Source organism: Engystomops pustulosus, chromosome 3 (genome assembly GCF_040894005.1).
Source record: "Engystomops pustulosus chromosome 3, aEngPut4.maternal, whole genome shotgun sequence".
Taxonomy (NCBI): domain Eukaryota; kingdom Metazoa; phylum Chordata; class Amphibia; order Anura; family Leptodactylidae; genus Engystomops; species Engystomops pustulosus.
The window spans coordinates 67427430-67446934 of NC_092413.1; positions in this window are offsets into that span (position 1 = coordinate 67427430).

The following is a 19505-nucleotide window of genomic DNA, read 5'->3' on the forward strand; positions in this document are numbered from 1 at the left end:
AGATTTATGACCAACAAAAAAGTTTTTTCTTCTGATCAAGACAATAAGCCTAGAAATATCAAGTCGTTTATAAATTGCAACACTAAATATGTTGTTTACTTGGCTTATTGTAACATCTGTAGAGTACAGTATATCGGGAGTACTATACGTTCCCTCAAGAAGAGAATTGCAGAACATGTAACTGATGGCTCTAAATTTACAGACAAAAACATTTCCAGTCTCTCCAGACATTTTTATTATACACACAAAGGAGATTTTTCCTCTTTGGAAGTTACCGGCATAGAGAGGGTTACTATCCCAATCAGAGGAGGGAACAGAACACACAAACTGCGCAACCGCGAGATGTTTTGGATTTTAACATTAAATACCCGAATGCCGACAGGTTTAAATAATAAAACAGATACGTTATATCTATATTGAGAATTCCCAAAACACATGTAATGGGGTTTATTACTGGAGTCTTTTGCTCTAACTTTGTGCTATAACGCATCGGCCATTGACCCATGCAGTCATGAATAGGCACATAGTCTAACAGCGTACACAAATATAACGCTGGGTCTATACAATAAGGAGGTTATGGTGTTTTTTGAATAGTGTTAGAATATCTACGTTATAAACAACATGATGAGCTCTGAATATCATAAAATAATCTTCCGTCCATGTGATGTTAACAGTATGTGTTAGCATACATGTTAACATATATGTTAACATATTATATGTTAACATATATTCAAGCGTATTTAGTTCATTTTAGTATATATTTTTTCATGTGGTTGCATTAATAGCAGGTTTGTACACAAAGTAAATTATGTCCGAATGTTTATCTGTATACTTTGATGAACTAGCATGTTTTGTCATGGAATGTATCTCTGCTGCCGTTATGTAAGGGTTAACTGATTACAAGCCAATTCACCTGGTCTTTTTCCTCCTCCTCTTTTTTAAGATGGAGGATCACAATGATTTTTTAGATCATGAATAAGGACGCAAGCACACTAGTCCGAAACGCGTAGATCTTTTCTCTTTTTTTTTTGGATGATATGCCAGGATGTGACCTTGCAATTTTAATATTTACAAAATAAAAATTTAAATATTTTTTTAAAGAAGATTCTGAGTGCTGGAATACCTTCGTTTCATTGTGCATCATTCAGTCAACCGACAGGACTGCCTTTCCGTGCACCGAGAGCTAAGGAGGAATAGGACCTCGTCTACATTGAGGATGCAGCTTATGTGAGTGAGCGGTGGCTTTCTTTCTATTGTTTCCTATTTGTAAGGAGGTGTAATATGTCCTAATGTTCAATTGGTGTTTGACCTCCCTGAAATACAAATTGAAAGACATGGGACAACATAACTCCTTTATCTGCCTCCCTGATGAGAAATTCTTATGTTCTCAATCCTCAATACTTCTGAGTTTGTCGTCCAAGCCTGTTATCTCTGAGCAGTTAATTACTGTCTCAGGGATAATAGTCCAGGCAGAGCTTCAAGACCACAGTGACAGTCACTATCTATATATAATATATTATATATATATATATATATATATATATATATATATATATATATATATATATAAAATAAAAAAATTAAGGGCACTCCAATAGTAGTGGAATAACTCAAGTGGTGTTATATATATATACTTGGACTGGAAAATGCTGTTGAATCAAGGTTTGTTCTAAGTTCTGCAAATATGTTACTTCACAATTTATGTATTGTTTTAGATATAGTGGGTAATCTCTTTACCAGCTATTGGTAGATTGGTTTACATACTATGATAATGTGATCAGACTTGCTCAGTGGGGGGGGGGGGACATTCTTGCATGCATCAAATACCAAGTTTGAGAGATTCTCTTCTCTTCCCTTAGGTTATTCTGGGGTAATACTTTATTGAAATCTATTGTTAGGTAGGATATTTGTTTAGTGCTCACTTATATTATCTCCTAGGATTTCACATGCTGTTTTTGCATCTGCATATGGGTTTATAGAAATAACGTTGCTCGTCTCGGAGCCCACATAGCTTATATTTTGCACCTCGAAAATGGGCAAAATCACGAAAGAAAGGAACAGAGAGATAACCGGGACTCCAAAAACCGGGAAAACGCAGGCAGATTTAGAGAAATACCTGCGTAAGAAGCTGACATCTCCTTCCCGCTCAGCCAAGATGGCGCCCGTCACTGACACAGGAAGCATGAGAGCTGAGAACTCAGACGCAGAGAGCACAGTGGAGCACTCGGACACTGGAGAGGAAGGTACAAACGGGGTTTATTAAATGAATACTTTTTCAAGCCCTCAACCCCATTGCTAAAGACCTAGCTGAAATCAAAATAGACATTAAGCACCTGGGGAATAGGGTGGAACAAATAGAAAACACCCAAACTGAGATCATACACTTCAGCTCTAAAGTGCAAGAATCCCTTTCAATTCACTATAACCTCATAAATGAAGCACTTAATAGAGCGGAGGACATGGAGAACCGCAGCCGCAGACAGAACGTCCGCATACGCGGCCTAGCAGAATCCTTTGCCCATGAAGCTCTTCCCACAGTAGCTAAAGAAATATTTGCTAAGCTACTAGGCCAAGAACGTGCAGAACAAATTCATATTGAGAGAATCCACAGGGCCCTGAAAGCGAAGCCGAAGGGAGAGGAACCGCCGAGAGATGTGATATGCGGCTTACTTCGCTACACTCATGTTGCAACCATATTGAAAGCAGGCAGAGAAGCCGATGTAATCAAATATGAGGACTCAATGATAACTCTTTATCAGGACATAGCACCAGCAACCTTGGCCAAAAGAAGAATCCTCAAACCATTGCCTCTAACCTTCAGTTTAGATGGCTATACCCATTTGGCCTAGCAATCCTGAAAGAGGGGAAACAAATCGTCATCAGGAAACCAGAGGATTTGAAATCAGCTTGGCATAGCACCAATAGACATCCCCTTTTGGTTGCCATCTCACCAGGATCTGCGACTTCCAACCCTACCTGCTGCCCAGCCATGGAACGCGGTGATGAAACACAAGTCTCCTAGAGCAAAGAAACACCCGAAAGAAGGCACTTAGGAACAGATCCGAAAAAGGATTTCGCTACTTCCATTATGTGTCCAGGACTGGGTCAGGAAACTAACTAATCCATGTTGGATGGAAGGGTATTGTATAACAAATGACTTTATGCTGTAATGTTCAAGTTAAAATATTTGCCTCTAATAATTATCTTCATATACCTGGTTGAATAAGAGATAGTCTCCACAGACCTGTTCCTGTGTTAACATGTTGAATTGTTAATCTCTCTCTTTGAATATTGAGGAATATTTCTTTTGAGCCCGTACAAAACCACAAAAGGGCACCGAGACGAGGCCTATGAAAAGGTCATTCTAGACAGTTGGATCCTTCCCCACCCCCCCACTCTCCCCATGCAGAGGAGAGGAGAACGAAGGCCGACATATTAGGGCATCACTGTGTCTCAACTACACCTCATAGGACTGCCCGACAGTTTATTGTTTCACTTTTGCTTTTAGTTTCATGTATTTTAAAGGTTGAAGTTGTTAATGTGGTAATAGATATTAACCAGCCAAATGCAAACCACTCCCCCACAACCCCCAGTGCCATGCCCCATGGCAGACCATATTATATCTTTCTTGGGACAACCTCACAACAGAGACCACCACATCATACCCCCCACCCCACCCCCATTTTTTAATGTTAAACTAATATGACAGACATCAATATTGTTACATACAACGTACGAGGCCTGGGCACCCCACAAAAAAGGAGTAAATTTTCAGAATATTGAAGAAACATAAAACTAAAGTAGCAATGCTTCAGGAAACCCACTTTAAAGCCGGAAAAATACCAAATTTATCCACTAAAGAATTCCAGTGGTGGTATCACAGCCCATTCATAAAGGCATTCAGAGGTGTTAGTATTGCCATTAATAAAAACATACCTTTCACCTTTAGATCAGAAGTCATTGACCCGGAAGGGAGATTCCTATTTGGTAAAGGAACTATAGGCACAGAAATAGTCACATTGGCGAACTTATATGCGCCAAATAAAAATCAACACTTGTGGGTTGCCCAGACTCTGAGCAAACTGAAAATGTTTACAGAAGGTATGCTATTGGTGGGAGGTGACTTGAACATAGCACTTCAACCCGTATTAGACACAACTCACCCAATTATCACCTCAAACAAGAAACTAACACGGATCTCTAAAGCCCTTGCAGAAATAGACTTGATAGATATATGGCGCACATTTAATCCAAACACCAAAGAATATTCTTTTTATTCCACAGCACATAATTCATACCATAGGCTGGAATATTTGCTTAGAATAAGTGAACTAACATATTCCTCAATCCCTGGCTGTTGTCTTTACAGTTGCTTTAGTTACAGGATAGGGTTCAGATTACTCAAGAGGTCCACACACACAAGTATATATTCATAGCTACTTACCTTTGGTAGCTGTACTTAGCCAATCTGCAACCTCTGGAAGGGGTAAAGCGGCTTCGGAGTATATATATGAGGGTTTTCACTACTCTCCCTACATTGTACTAAGGATATATAAACATACTTGTGTAAATGGACAATAGCAAAAGTGAATCTGAGGGATACTCAATACTTACCACCATGAAGCATATAGAGTCTAAGACTGATGTCTCACCCTGTGGGTGCACTGAACCATGATAGGGTGAAAGGCCCTTGGCAGACATTGCTTGTCACCTCTTTGCCGTAGTCCACCCTCCATCCGTGGGGTCCCAGTTTTACTCCAGTCTTGCTTCCTCACCTGTGAAGCCGGTTTCTATAAAGACAGGAGCATAGATAACCCTACTTGGCCAGCGAGGGTGACGGACTGTACTGATACAGGCTCCTTTCCCCTAGGCTTTCTAGTAACCAGTATGGTCACTTCATGTGTTATAGCTTTATAGGTTTTACCTTCTAGTATGGACCTTTATTGTAACACTAAGGCCTCTATCAGCTATTTCAAAGTCTCTTAGTTGTTGATGAACTTACTATATGAGGTTAGAAATCATAAAGAATCCCAAAAGAGTCACATTCTTACCCTCTGCCACGTTACACACCTCCACCAGTGCCTTCACCTCCGCCTCCTGTACAGACAGGTATTTTAGGAGTGGTTCTGCTTTTGTTATCTCATTTTGTGTGACCACTGCATATCTGATGTAGAATTAACCTAATTCCTGGACTCTCAAGCCATCTACAAAAAACTCAAAATGCAGATTAATGATATATTCAGTTTTGACATATTAAAAGGTAACTGGTTCATTTATTATTAAGATAATAGAAAATTTTAAATTCAACCTGTCTACCTCATGTCTCCCCCTTTGAATCTAGCGAAAGTAGTGGAGCTGGATTCAATTTAATACATCATAAAGAGGGCACATTGTAACCAAGGTTTCTAGTCATGAAGAGGTGAAATAGTAACAGGATAGTCCAAAGCTACTACAGAAGCCTTTTATACATAGGCAGCAGTAGGATACAAAACCAAGAAGGGTCCAGGTTGAGTCATGTTACACATGATCAGCACAGCTTCTGGCCTGTTTCTTCTTCTCTTTAAGATGCTTTAAATGAAAACAATAGAAAATGAACAATATACTCCAGAAAAACACAGTATTAGGACCAGAGACTAAAACTACAACTAAGACCCACTCATTTATCGCAAATTGCCAACAGAGAAATTTAATTTGTGATTTGCACTCCCTGCTCTGTCACATCTTTCATTGATTTCAACACCCTGAGGACACCAATAAAGCAGAAAAAAGAAGAAATAGAAGAAAATCCAGATCTGTCCACACCTTCCCACTCCTCCAGTGGTCCCAGGTAGAGCTGTCACTTTAAAATAGCTCTGTGCACAGCAAGTCCTGGGCTGTCTGGAACTGCAGGAAGATACCTGGTGTCATCTCTGGTAAACAGATGCACTTCTCCTGGAGTTTCTTGAAAAGTGAAGATGACACTCTCCCATGGGTACAACAGAAGATGGACCCGGCGCATTACGTGTAGAGATTTATTTAGTATATAAAACAATAAAAGCAAAACGCGTTTCGGACCCGGAACGGATCCTACATCAGTTGCATAAATCTGTTGACATACATGCGGCTTTTTAAAGAGGTGGTTTTGGCGCGGTATGATCACCAGTTATGGAGACCGGGCAGACCAATTAATGGATTGCAGTGATAATCGATAAATATTTACACAAATACAATAAATAAATAAATAATAAAATACACAACTTATATATATGACCTAGGATATGGAGAAATCCTAGTCCGTAGAGACTGGCGAAGGATTAGAGAGGAACTATAAAGATGGCCGATATTGCCGGACACAACTACAACTACGGATGCTGGCAGGGGACAAAAAGGCATTGAATGGATGCGATGTCTGACTACAGTTGCGTTTTGCTTTTATTGTTTTATATACTAAATAAATCTTTACACGTAACGCGCCGGGTCCATCTTCTGTTGTAGCCACGGGAGAGTGTCATCTTCACTTTTCAAGAAACTCCAGGAGAAGTGCATCTGTCTACTATTTTTGGTCGGTGTCCACACCGAAGAATACACTCCCTAGAGGCAGCGCTACGACGTATATTCTTCCATGCCTATATATGAGTTGTGCCATCAGCACAACTCAACAAGGTGAGCATAATAGCCCACATTTTTTATATCTGAATAATTGAAAAAAGGTAATCTGCACATTGAGCGCCCCTTGGCTCTCTCTCGTCCTTCTTCTCTCCTTTATGTCTTCGTTTTGACCACATCTCCATCATCACTTTGACGGGAGCTGTCATCAATTGAGAACTTTGAGGTGGCAAGCCATATGTGACAGAGTGGTCCCGTTATAGTACACACCTTTCTTATTGAGGACTAGCCCAAGACCGAACACCGGAACTGAATAATGGAACGACTCAGGAACAGACAATACAACCGGAAACAGCAGGTAGAAAAAATGACTGCTAATACTTGCTCTAAAAATATTGATCGTATCAACATGGATACAGACACGTTGAATTATGACTTAATGTATAAATTATTTCATGAACTAGAGAATGAAATGAAAAACGAGATGTTTCAAGAAATAGATATTATGTTTTTAGAAATATACAGTTCAGAACACATTGCCCCAAGAGGCCTCAGACTAAATATTCCATCCACTTTTCCAGATGATAATGATTATACTCGAGAGTGGGATTTGATTCTAGATTTGTTTTCGGAAAAATGCATAGACATGATAAAAAACAAAAGGTTAATTATGTACCATAGCAGTAGAAAGAGAATACAATTTCTACTAGAACAACTTAGCAGCTTTGAACCTCATGCTGATTTTCAGACTATTTGTCAGAATATCTCGTTACGATTAAGTAAAGCAGAAGATATAGTAATCAACAAGTAAACTAACAAACTGAAACGAGACAGATTGGACAAATCAAACAATCAATATAGACAACAGAAAGATAAAAAGACCAAAAGTACCATCATTAGAATCAGACAAGGGAAAAGATGGTTCACCATATAGTCATGGAACAAAACACCCTCCACCGAGATCATTTGTAAATCAGAAATACACACGTAAAGAAATTGTGAGACACCAATCCCATTCTAAACACTCTAATTCCACAACCACCCCCCATCTTGGTCAAGCGCATACGTCTCACCAAACATATACCAGACCTACTATAGAGAATGCACACCAAGATACATGTACAATTAATCACCCCAACAAAGAACGCACAGACACTCCAGATCAAACCCCTATGAAGCCAATCACCCTATACTTCCCCATGACCCAAAAAGTAGTCAAAAAAAGGAAAAAAGAAGAAGACGAGGGAAAAGAGGGGGGAAAACCACCAAAAATTTAAACAAATTTAAACTCATCACCCTAAAAAATTTAGAAAAAAACAATCAAATCATAATCAGAGCTGCAGATAAGGGTGGAGGGACCGTGATACAGGACTGGAATGATTGTGAAAAGGAGGCCAATAACATCCTGTAGGACAATCAATATTACAATAGAATTCGGATAGATCCATTTCCCACCATAACCAAGGAATTTAATAATATGATCAAATCAGGATATACCAAAGGTTTCCTAAATAAAAAAGAAAAGAAATTTATCACCATTATCCAACCCAACTAGCCATATTTTTACCATCTCCCAAAAATACACAAGCATCCAACTGCACCACCAGGAAGACCCATTGTTTCCAATGTGAACAGCCTAACAAGTAATTTATCACATTACATAGACCTATACCTACAACCACATGTCACAAACCTACCCAGTTATATTAAAGATTCTGGTGATCTTATTGGGAAACGACAAGAAATTCAATGGAAACAACATTATTGGCTAGCCACCATGGATGTCACTGCACTATACAGTAATATAGACCACTGTATAGGACTAGCCAGTATAGAACACACTCTAGAACAAGACGAAAACATCAAGGAAGATCAAAAAGACTTCCTCTTACAATGCCTACAATTCATATTGCAGAAGAATTACTTCATATATAACGACACAACGTACCATCAAATAAGAGGAACGGCGATGGGGACAAGAGTAGCCCCTTCATACGCCAATCTTTTCATGGGGGCGTTTGAGGACATCTTTATTACCCCTTATGAATTACATAATGGCAGCCTTATCACCTACTTTAGATATATAGACGATCTGTTCTTAATATGGGGAGGGGATCAAACCTCACTTGAAAAATTCTTCAATAAGATCAATAATAATGACTGGGGTATACAGTTGACTCTAAACATACAAAAAGAACAGATCGAGTTCCTGGATTTAATAATCAAACATAATGCAGAAAACATCATTACAGAAACATACTTCAAACCGGTAGATACCAATAGTTATTTAAATTTTCATAGTAACCATCATAAAAAATGGTTACGTAATATACCCTACAGCCAATTTCTTTGATTAAGAAAGAACTGCACAAACAATACCACACATGCAAAACAGGCGAAAATAATAGAAAAGCGCTTTTTAGAAAAAAAAAATATCCGAGAGAAATTGTTACAAATGCAAAACAGAGAGCAAACAAATACACACAACGGGAGTGTTTACAGTCCATGAAGAATACATCGACAGGAGATAAAAAAGAGGACAATCAGATTAGGTTTACCACCTATACAAATGATTTTAAGAAAATTGAAAATATCATTAAAAAACATTGGTACATCTTACTAAATGACCCTTACTTAGAAAAGATCATCCCCAAGAACCCATTGTTCACATACAGAAGGGCCAAAACACTAAAACAGAGACTGGCTCCAAGTGTACCCAAGCAACACAAAAAACAAAAACACAACAGGCAATGATAATACCAATCCAAAAGTGTTTAAATGCAACAGGAAAAGCTGTTTATGCTGCAATTTCATTAAACATAATCAGAACTCCTTCCACTCCTACCAGACAAAAGAATCATTTAGTATCAAAACAAATATGTCCTGCCAATCACGGTTTGTCATCTACCTCATAGATTGCCATTGTGGACTACAATATGTAGGACGCACTACGCAACCACTTCACTGTAGATTTAATCAACACAGGTTCAATATAAGTCATGGTAATAAGAATCATAGCCTTTCCAGACATATGGAATTAAAACATAAAGATGACTTCAAATATAACATTATACCAATAGACCATGTGAACGAGGGGATTCCGAATAGATTTGAGATCTTGAAAAGGAAAGAGATCTTCTGGATCTTAAAACACTTAAACCGCAAGGTCTGAATGAAGCCACAGAGACAATACTAATATGAGGATATATTCCCCACTACCCCTTTAAATATATCCCACTATTAAGACCTAAACCGATGTAGAATCTATTAGCCATTCACTTACCTGTGTCTTTATACTCTTACATCGGTATCAGTTCATACCAGAATGCTTATCCATCTCCTCAAGTCACGTAATTCCCCCACCTAATTAGCATCTGTAGTCAGACATCGCATCCATTCAATGCCTTTTTGTCCCCTGCCAGCATCCGTAGTTGTAGTTGTGTCCGGCAATATCGGCCATCTTTATAGTTCCTCTCTAATCCTTCGCCAGTCTCTACGGACTAGGATTTCTCCATATCCTGCTCCCTACCGTCCAGTCATTTATTCTGCCATCGCATCATAAATTGATTACATTCAGGATGCAATATAAAGGTACCATTGTAAATAGGTCATATATATAAGTTGTGTATTTTATTATTTATTTATTTATTGTATTTGTGTAAATATTTGGAAATTTTATCGATTATCACTGCGATCCATTAATTGGTCTGCCCGGTCTCCATAACTGGTGATCATACCGTGCCAAAACCACCTCTTTAAAAAGCCGCATGTATGTCAACAGATTTATGCAACTGATGAAGGATCCGTTCCGGGTCCGAAACGCGTTTTGCTTTTATTGTTTTATCTACTAATTAAATCTTTACACGTAACGTGCCGGGTCCATCTTCTGTTGTACCCACGGGAGAGTGTCATCTTCACTTTTCAAGAAACTCCAGGAGAAGTGCATCTGTCTACTATTTTTGGTCGGTGTCCACACCGAAGAATACACTCCCTAGAGGCAGCGCTACGACGTATATTCTTCCATGCCTATATATGAGTTGTGCCATCAGCAAGGTGAGCATAATAGCCCACATATTTTTATATCTGAATAATTGAAAAAGGTAATCTGCACATTGAGCGCCCCTTGGCTCTCTCTCGTCCTTCTTCTCTCCTTTATGGTGTCATCTCTGGTGATGGCCTGAGTGCCTACAGAAAGAGCTCTGAGTGCCACCTCTGGCACTAGTGCCATAGGTTAGCCACCACTGACATACAGGGGCAGATTTACTTAACCGGTCCATTCGCTATCTCGCGGCGCGTTCTCTGTGGTGGATTCCGGTCCAGCCGGGATTCACTAAGGTAGTTCCTCCAACGTCCACCAGGTGTCGCTGCTGCACTGAAGTCCGCCCTGGCCCGCCAGAATGCACTGAAGTTCACCAGCCTATACCTGGTGAAGGTAAGCGCGAGTCCTGCAACATTTTTTTTTTTAATGCGGCGGTTGTTCCGAATCCGTCGGGTTTTCATTCGGCCACGCCCCCTGATTTCCATTGAGTGCATGCCAGCGCGATGCGCCACAATCCGATCGCGTGCGCCAAAATCCCAGGGCAATACAGGGAAAATCGGCGCAAATCGGAAATATTCGGGTAACACGTCAGGAAAACGTGAATCGGCCCTTAGTAAATGACCCCCACAGTATACAAATTCCTTAGACCTTATTATAAAGCTATACAGTCATACTGGGGGCACATGCTGAGGGACAGCGTTACTGAGCAGAAGCATCACTAGAGGCACTGACGTAGGAAGCTTCTAGGGGTGTTATAGCTTCTGCCTAAAAAGCTCCTAATAATCTCTTTGTTCCTTTCATGCACCTTAACATTCCAACACTTGTCCCCCTCCCCCCTCCTGTGTTCACTGAGTCCTAGACAAGGGGGGTCAGCTCCCTCCTTCTCCCTGGGCTGTTTGTAGTACTAAGCGTCCCAGCATACCAGTATAACAAAGAAGGAATCTAACACACCATTGTAACATCTAAATTCACTCCATTATCCTACACAAATTGCTAAAACTTTTGACCACACCCTTCAAACTTTAGGTGTATTATAAAGTTTTACACTACATGTCTGATTTTATTAAACATACATCACAAGGTGTCTCAGATTCAAGCCTGCAATGAACAATGTGCACAATTGTGTGCCGGACTTTCCTCACAACTTTGATGAAATACCATTAGCACTATACATGATATAGACAAAACACATATTTATATCTTTGCCATAAACTGCAGGACTGTATGGAATAAACTCATAGAACATCTACAGTATCTGGCAAGTGTCCGCTCAGGGAATCCAATTGTCACTGCACAACCGTCCAGGAGTTCTCCTCACAGAAGTCCAAGATCCATAACAAATATGTTACTACCCAGGGGTTTTTGGACTTTGAAGTTCTGAGAGGTGACTCTTAGTTAAGCAGGCACAGTCTCCCACATTTATTCCCTGGGTACTAAATCTTAGTTGTCCTTTAAAGTTACAGCAATAGCCAAATACAGCTAAATACAGCTGAGCGGACTGTGGGTGCAAATCCAACGATCTTTAGGCAGTGCATTATTCTCCATACCACTGGTCTACTAAAGTATATCAAGTTGAGATGCCCCATACAGGATGAAGATCTGAAGACTATTCCTTTGTTCTGTGGCGAGCCCGCACTTTTTCTATTCTAGTCATGACCAGATATATTCCAGTGTGGGGGTTGGGTCTAGGTGCCACACTGCACATGTCTCCCGCCAGTCTGGGCCTTTGTTTCCATACACTCTGCAATTCATCCACCATTTTAGGGTGGAGGTAGACCTTTTCCTGAATTTTGTCTTCGTCTTTTGTCTGTCCAACGTTTTTGTCCATCATCGTCATAACACTCATACAACACACATTTTCCTATGGTTTCTTTATAACCAGTCTTTGTTCTTTTAAGAACCTTTCCCATTTACTAACATCCAAACAACCATCTTTTGATATACTTGTCCTTTTCAACATTCTCTGACATCCTTTTACAGCCTCTTTTCCCTCTCTCTCTTTCACAATCTATACTGCTGGTTTCCCTCCGAATTGCCTCTCATCCTACCTAGCAATTTTTCCATAATTTCCTACATATCTCTAGTGCCGGCACGCACTCATAGTCTCTCTTCCTTAGGGCAGTTTTAACCACTTTTATTTTATTTTTATTTTTTCCTAAACTTTTGCCCGTCAAGTAAAACTGTCCTCGTCCCCTTCCTTCAAGCAGATTGGGATCCTACCACAAAAAAAAAATTTATAAAGTCTGACTGTCCAAACTCAGTCTCCTTTGTCTCAAGCGAATTAAGATCTACCAACTACTTTTCAAGGCTGACTCTTTAGGTAGGGTCTATTCTAGGATGTTACTTTCCTAAAACCAGTACAGTACAGTATCACAACAAAGCACTATCAAACACACATGATCAAACTCACACAAAACCCATATACACACATCACATGGAGTTTTCAAAATAAAATAACAAGATTCTTTGGACTGGGCAATATAAGCATGCAACTCACCGGACGTGGGACAACCCAAACAAGGAGAGACAGAGCAAATTGTAACAATAAGCTTCTTACCTTTTTGTGTAGATGCATGGTCTGTCTGTCCTGAAAGGATGATCCCCAAATTGTCCGATAGGCATCATGCAAACCCATCCTGGGTTTCGGCACCAATTTTTAGAGAAATATCTCTTATCTCTGATGTGATTGTGTCCAAAACACTGTATAGTACGAGCTGCTCGGTGAACCACTCAGATCCTCATGTGTTTGAGCATTCCACATTTATTTAGGTAGCAGAGAGAGTTTTTATAGCTTCTTGGGACAAAGAAACTTACAGAGCATGCGTCACATTCCAATTGCCTTGAACAGGATATATCAGTGTAAAATGATCTGTGTGCGCGGGGGATGGTACTATGCATAGAGCCAATGTAAAACACATGGGGGGTCATTTACTAAGGGCCCGATTCGCGTTTTCCCAACTTGTTACCCGAATATTTCCGACTTGCCCTGAATTGCCGCGGGATTTTGGCGCATGCGTTCGGATTGTGGCGCATCGGCGCTGGCATGCACGCGATGGAAATCGGGGGCGTGGCCAAACGAAAACCCGCCGCATTTTAAAACAAAAAAATCTGTCGCGGAGCTTGCACTTACCTTCACTCAGCCCGGCTTGGTGAACTCCAGCGTGTTCCGATGCTTTTCAGCGCAGCAGCGCCGCCTGGTGGACAGCGGAGGAACTACCTTAATGAATCCCGGCCGGACCCGAATCCAGCGCAGAGAACGTGCCGCTGGATCGCGAATGGACCAGGTAAGTAAATCTGCCCCATGGTGTGTGAACACAATAGAAAATGTATTCTATTCCCTCACACTATGCACAGAGCTATTTTAAAGTGACAGCGCTATCTAGGACTACTAGAGGAGTGGGTAGGAGTGGACAGATCTGGATTATCATTGTAGCTCCTGCTCCGGCCCTAACAATTTCTCCTGTTTATGGTACCCTGGAGGGAAACTACAATGATCATCTAAATTTCTTCTATTTTCTGCTTTATTGGTGTCCGCAGGGTGCTGATATGAATGACAGCTGTGACAGAGCAGGGAGTATAAATCACAAATGAAATGTTTGTGTTGGTACTTTGCGATAAATAAGTGGGTCACATGGTTGTAGTTTGGGCATTCGGACACTAAAAGGTTCGCCAACACTGGCCTAGATCCACTGCACCCATTGCCCCTCTACTTGCTACTCCTTTGATGCAATCAGTTCAGAGAGCGAAACTCCTCGAAAAAGTGTAAATAGTGTTCCTGCAGCCATGTAATATCATCCTTCACTAGGAAGAGAGAGGCCCAAGCAGTGACTCAGCAATCCCAAGTTCAAAGTCTATATTACCCATGACCAGGTCGACTAGAGAGGTCATGAGGTACAGTAGGGATAACGGTGCACAACTCTAAAACACATTGGGGCACATTTACTAAGGGTCCGAACAGTGCATTTTCATCGTGTTTCGCAAATTTTTTCCGTTTTGCCCTGAATTGCCCCGGGTTTTTGGCACACGAGTTCGGATTGTGTTGCATCGGCGCCGGCTTGCATGCGACACAAATCTGGGGGCGTGGACAACGGACAACCCGACTGATTCGGACAACCGCGGAATTTAAGAAGCAAATTGTGTTGTAAGATCAGCACTTACATGCACCGGGAAGAAGAAGGTGAACTACGGCGGACCTCAACAGGGGGAAGCGACAGATGCAGGAAATTGGACGCACAATCTTTGTGAATCGCGGCAGACCTGAATCCTTGAGGGACAACGCACTGCAGCGATCTCGACGGGTAAGTAGATGCGTCCCACTGAGAGTGGGAAAGTTAGTTTTATTACAGTTTAAATTAGTCCAATGAGGCCAACCCACAAGGGAGAGCAGAGTCTGCATCTGACCTTATGCAAGTGTGACCCAGGCCTTATGAGACTGATGACAGCACCAGTCCAGAACTGTGGTAATGTGGGTAATCTGAAAGAGGGAAGGCAATCTCTCCGTTCAGCTTTCCATCAGAAAGCGGGCGGCAAGTACACCTTGTTTTAGAACTGTGGGAGGAAAATACCAATATTTGATTACGTTTATGGTCCACATGTAATAGAAATTTACAAAATGTGACTCCTATTTAAGCAAGGGCTTATGCTGAGCCATACCGTTTGACTTTTGAAAGTTACATTTAAAGTCAGGGAGCCCTCCATAAGGGGCCATTTCATCTAACAGGCAGGAAAAGGATTCCTGGGAAGATTGAGAGAAAGGAGTTAACTACATGGTCCCTGACCTTGTGAAAACTGGCTCCAGGGAAAGGGCAGATAAAAGAGTGAGAATGGTACATGACAACGCTGCTTCTTATGTAATCCAGAAACTATGAACAGAAGCCAAAGGTGAAGAGTAAAGGGTTTGAATTCATATGAGCATATGTTGTCCTAAACTCCAAAAGCAGTCAGGTATGAAGCAGCACTCCAGCAGATGCAAAGCAGGCAATTTATTCCACTATAGTGATGCCTAGTGACATAGTGATGCATCACTATGGTGGAATAAATTTATGCTTTGCATCTGCTGGAGTGCTGCTTCATACCTGACTGTTTTTGGAGTTTAGGGGTTGATGTCACACCCCTTTAAGAAGACCTGCACCCTACCTTTTAAACTTCATATTGCTGCTCCGTTTATATCCTTATCTGTTGTCCTAAACTCATATTCTGCTGCATCCAAAATGAGAAAGGCCTTCTAACGTGATCAATGCTGCAGGCAGCTTCTGATGTGGTGTCTTCAAAGTCAGTTTGGATGGCCTTGGGCCCCCCTGGAGCTGGGCAACTGCCAATATGATCTTTTGTATTGTCATGGGTGCTCCTGAGACCCATGTCTCGGGTCACAAGCGCAGCCGTGTATCCCCGGGTCCCTCACTGCGGCAGCCACAGGGTCACTCACTAGCCCACTCTCCAGCGACGGCTCCTGTGGTCAGACCCAGGCTTCCCCACCCCCTAGTTTGCGTGTGCTGACTTTGTGAAACTTAAAGGGGCTTTGTGAAATTTAAAGGGCCAGTGCGCTGCTAATTGGCGTAGGTCGGGCGCAGCCCTGATATATAGGCTGCCTTTTCCTTTGTTCCCTGCCAGATCTTTGTGCCCTGTTGCCTGAGAGAAAGCCTATATTGAGACTATTGTGATCTATCCGATGTGACCTCTGCTTCATTTCCTGACCTTGATTCTCTGCCGCCTGTCCTGACCTTTTTCTACGTCCCTTATTTTGATCCTGTGCTGCCTGTCCCGACCTCCTGCCTGACTACGGCTCTGATTTAGCCTGCTGTTTCTACCACAAGCAAGTCGTGCCTGTGGAGCAATCTGGTGGTATTACTCTGCAACATTTCCATCCCACTTTGCATTGGGCTCTGATGAATACAGGGTGCCACGTTCAGGCTCAGCAGCATAACCAGCTTACCAGCATCATCCAGCAGTTATTGGCCATCCAGCACCAGCGACCAGTCCCTGTGCCCTCGTCCGCTACAGCATCTTATGCAGAACCCAGACTGCGTTTGTCTATGCCATCCAAAAATGATGGAGACACCAAATTTTGCAGGGGCTTAATCACCCAGTGCTCACTGCAGATCAAGCTGATGACTACACAGTTCGCCACAGAGAGGTCTAAGGTGGCATTTGTGGTCAGCCTACTCTGCGGAAAATCCTTGGCATGGGCTACCTCTCACTGGTAGAGGAATGACTCGGTCACTGCAAACATCACTGCATTCTTGTTGCTTAATTTCAGTCCATCTTCGAGGAACCAGCTCGGGCATCTTATGTGGAGACCGCCCCCTTATATTTTGCTTCGAGGGGGATTTATCATTTTGCAACTATGTGGTTCAATTCCACCTCTTTCCTCCAAGAACTCTTGGAATGAAGTGGCATTTGCTGCCACCTTTAAGAAAGGACTGGCTAGTCATATCAAAGACTCTCTGTCTGCATGGGACCTGCCATCTTCACTGAATGACCTTATCACCCTGGCCACTCGGATTGACCTCTGGTTCACCAAGTGCCTAGAGGAGCAGTGCATTGAACAAGGGCAGATCAGGGCCCGTTGCCTGCCACGCTTGGCTCCAGTCTTCCAAAGACTGATGGACACTTTGAGTATCTCGTCATGCTGTTTGCACTCTGTAGCGCTCAAGCCGTATTCCAGTATTTCATTAATGACATTCCCATAGAACTCCTGTATACCCGTGGACGATATCTTGGTGTTCTCTGCTGACCTCAAATCCCATCAGGTACATTTACCTCAAGTCCTCAGGCGCCTAAGGGCCAATCGCCTGTATGCCAAGAAGTACCTATTCCGACGAAAGTGTTTTCCTTTCCTCGGGTATATCATCTCTGGCAAGATGGATCCCACGAAATTGTCTGCAGTATTTCAGTGGCCTCGCCCAGTGGGACTTTGTGCCATCTAGAGATTCATGGGCTTCGCTAAATACTACCAGCAGTTCATACAGCATTTTTCCTCCCTTGTATCTCCCATTGTGGTGCTAACCAAGAAAAATGCCAATCCTAAGATTTTGCGGCTAAAGAAGCGTTCTTTCAGCTGAGGTCTGCCTTTGCCTCTGCTCCTGTACTCACTCGGCATGATATGGAGAAACCGTTCCTGCTAGAAGTTGACGCCTCATTGGTAGGAACTTGTTGCCGTTCTAACCCAGAAAGGACCCAAAGACCGAACTCTCAGCTGTGGCTTCTTGTCAAAACCCTTCTCAGACACAGAGATTAACTATTTGGTTATCCCATTGGTGATTGGGAACTTTTGGCCATAAAGCTTGCCTTGGAAGAGTGGCGCTATCTCCTGGAAGGAGCTCGTCATCAGGTCTGGATCTATACTAACCACAGGAATCTGCAGTATCTCCAGACTGTGCAATGCCTCAATGCATGACAGGCCCTCTTTAGACTTAGAAGAGGGTCCCTCTTCTTCTCACCTTTAGACTTCCTGATCGGCTTGTTGTTGCCGCCCCTGTGGATGTATGAAAAAGTCCTCCTGGCAACACATATATCCAACCTACTCTTCAGAAGAGGATTCTATTTTGGGGACATTGCTTTCGTGTGGCTGGGCACTCTGGCCGCTTTCATCTCTCATTTCTACTGGAGGCCAGTTCTGTCAAGGACGTATGAGGCTTTGTGAGTTCCTGCACTTCCTGTGCCCAAAATAAGTTGTCACATCTCCTGCCACTGCCTGAAGCCAGCTGTGCATGGACTCATGTGGCCATGGACTTTGTTACGGATCTTCCACCATCTTCCGGTAATACCGTCATCTGGGTGGTTATAGACCATTTCTCCAAAATGTCTCACTTTGTTCGTCTGGCTGGTCTGCCAGATTTCTTCAGCATATTGTCTCGGAACAAGTGGTCCAATTTGTTTCTAGATTCTGGCCTTCTTTGTGCAACAAACTTCAGGTAAAGCTGGACTTCTCTTCTGCCTATCATCCGCAGTCTAATGGGCAAGTGGAGAGAGTCAATCAAACTCTAAGCTGCTATCTATGGCATTTTGTTTCCACTCAACAGGACGACTGGTCCACCCTGTTACCTTTGGCTTTGTTAAATTTAAAGTCCCAGCGCATCGCTAATTGGCACTGGTCGAGCGCTGCCCTGATATATAGCCTGCCTCTTCCTTTGTTCCCTGCCGGATCTTTGTGCCCTGTTGCCTTAGAGAAAGCCTATATTGAGACTATTGTGATTTTTCTGTTGTGACCTCTGCTTCGTTTCCTGACCTTGATTCTCTGCTGCCTGCCCTGACCTTCTTATACATCCTTAAATCGATCCTGTGCCACCTGTCCTGACCTCCTGCCTGACTATGACTCTGATTCAGACTACCATTTCTGTATCTCACCTTGGCTACTACCGCAAGCCAGTGTATATTCTGTGTTGTGTGAGCACAAAGGGTGAGTCTGTTGTACAAATAATGTGGGACAGATGAAGGTAGCTGCATGCATAGTATGAGTTGCAGAGTAAGTCTGCATTCACACACATGTATGGGGGACTTATATATGGCCGATATATGTCCCCCATACACTTCTATGGGCTCACAGAAGTGTGGCACCGTACCGCTCCGTACCCGGGAAAAAGATAGGACATGTCCTATCTTTTCCCATAATACGCGCCATGCGCCATTTATCCCTATGGAGAAGGGCGGGGTGAGCAGCGCCGTGTGCCCGCCAATCTTCAGAATTTCAGATCGGCTACACACAGAGAGTACTATCACATGACCTCCCTTGGGCCATTACTAATATAGGCCTTGAGTTCTTGCTCAATAGACCCAAAAGGACTGATCACACTTCTCGGCTCCGCAGCCCAAGTGCCCAGCTAGTTAGAGGCCATAACTCATCATGTACCAGATACTATTATGGTATTTAATCCTTCTAGTA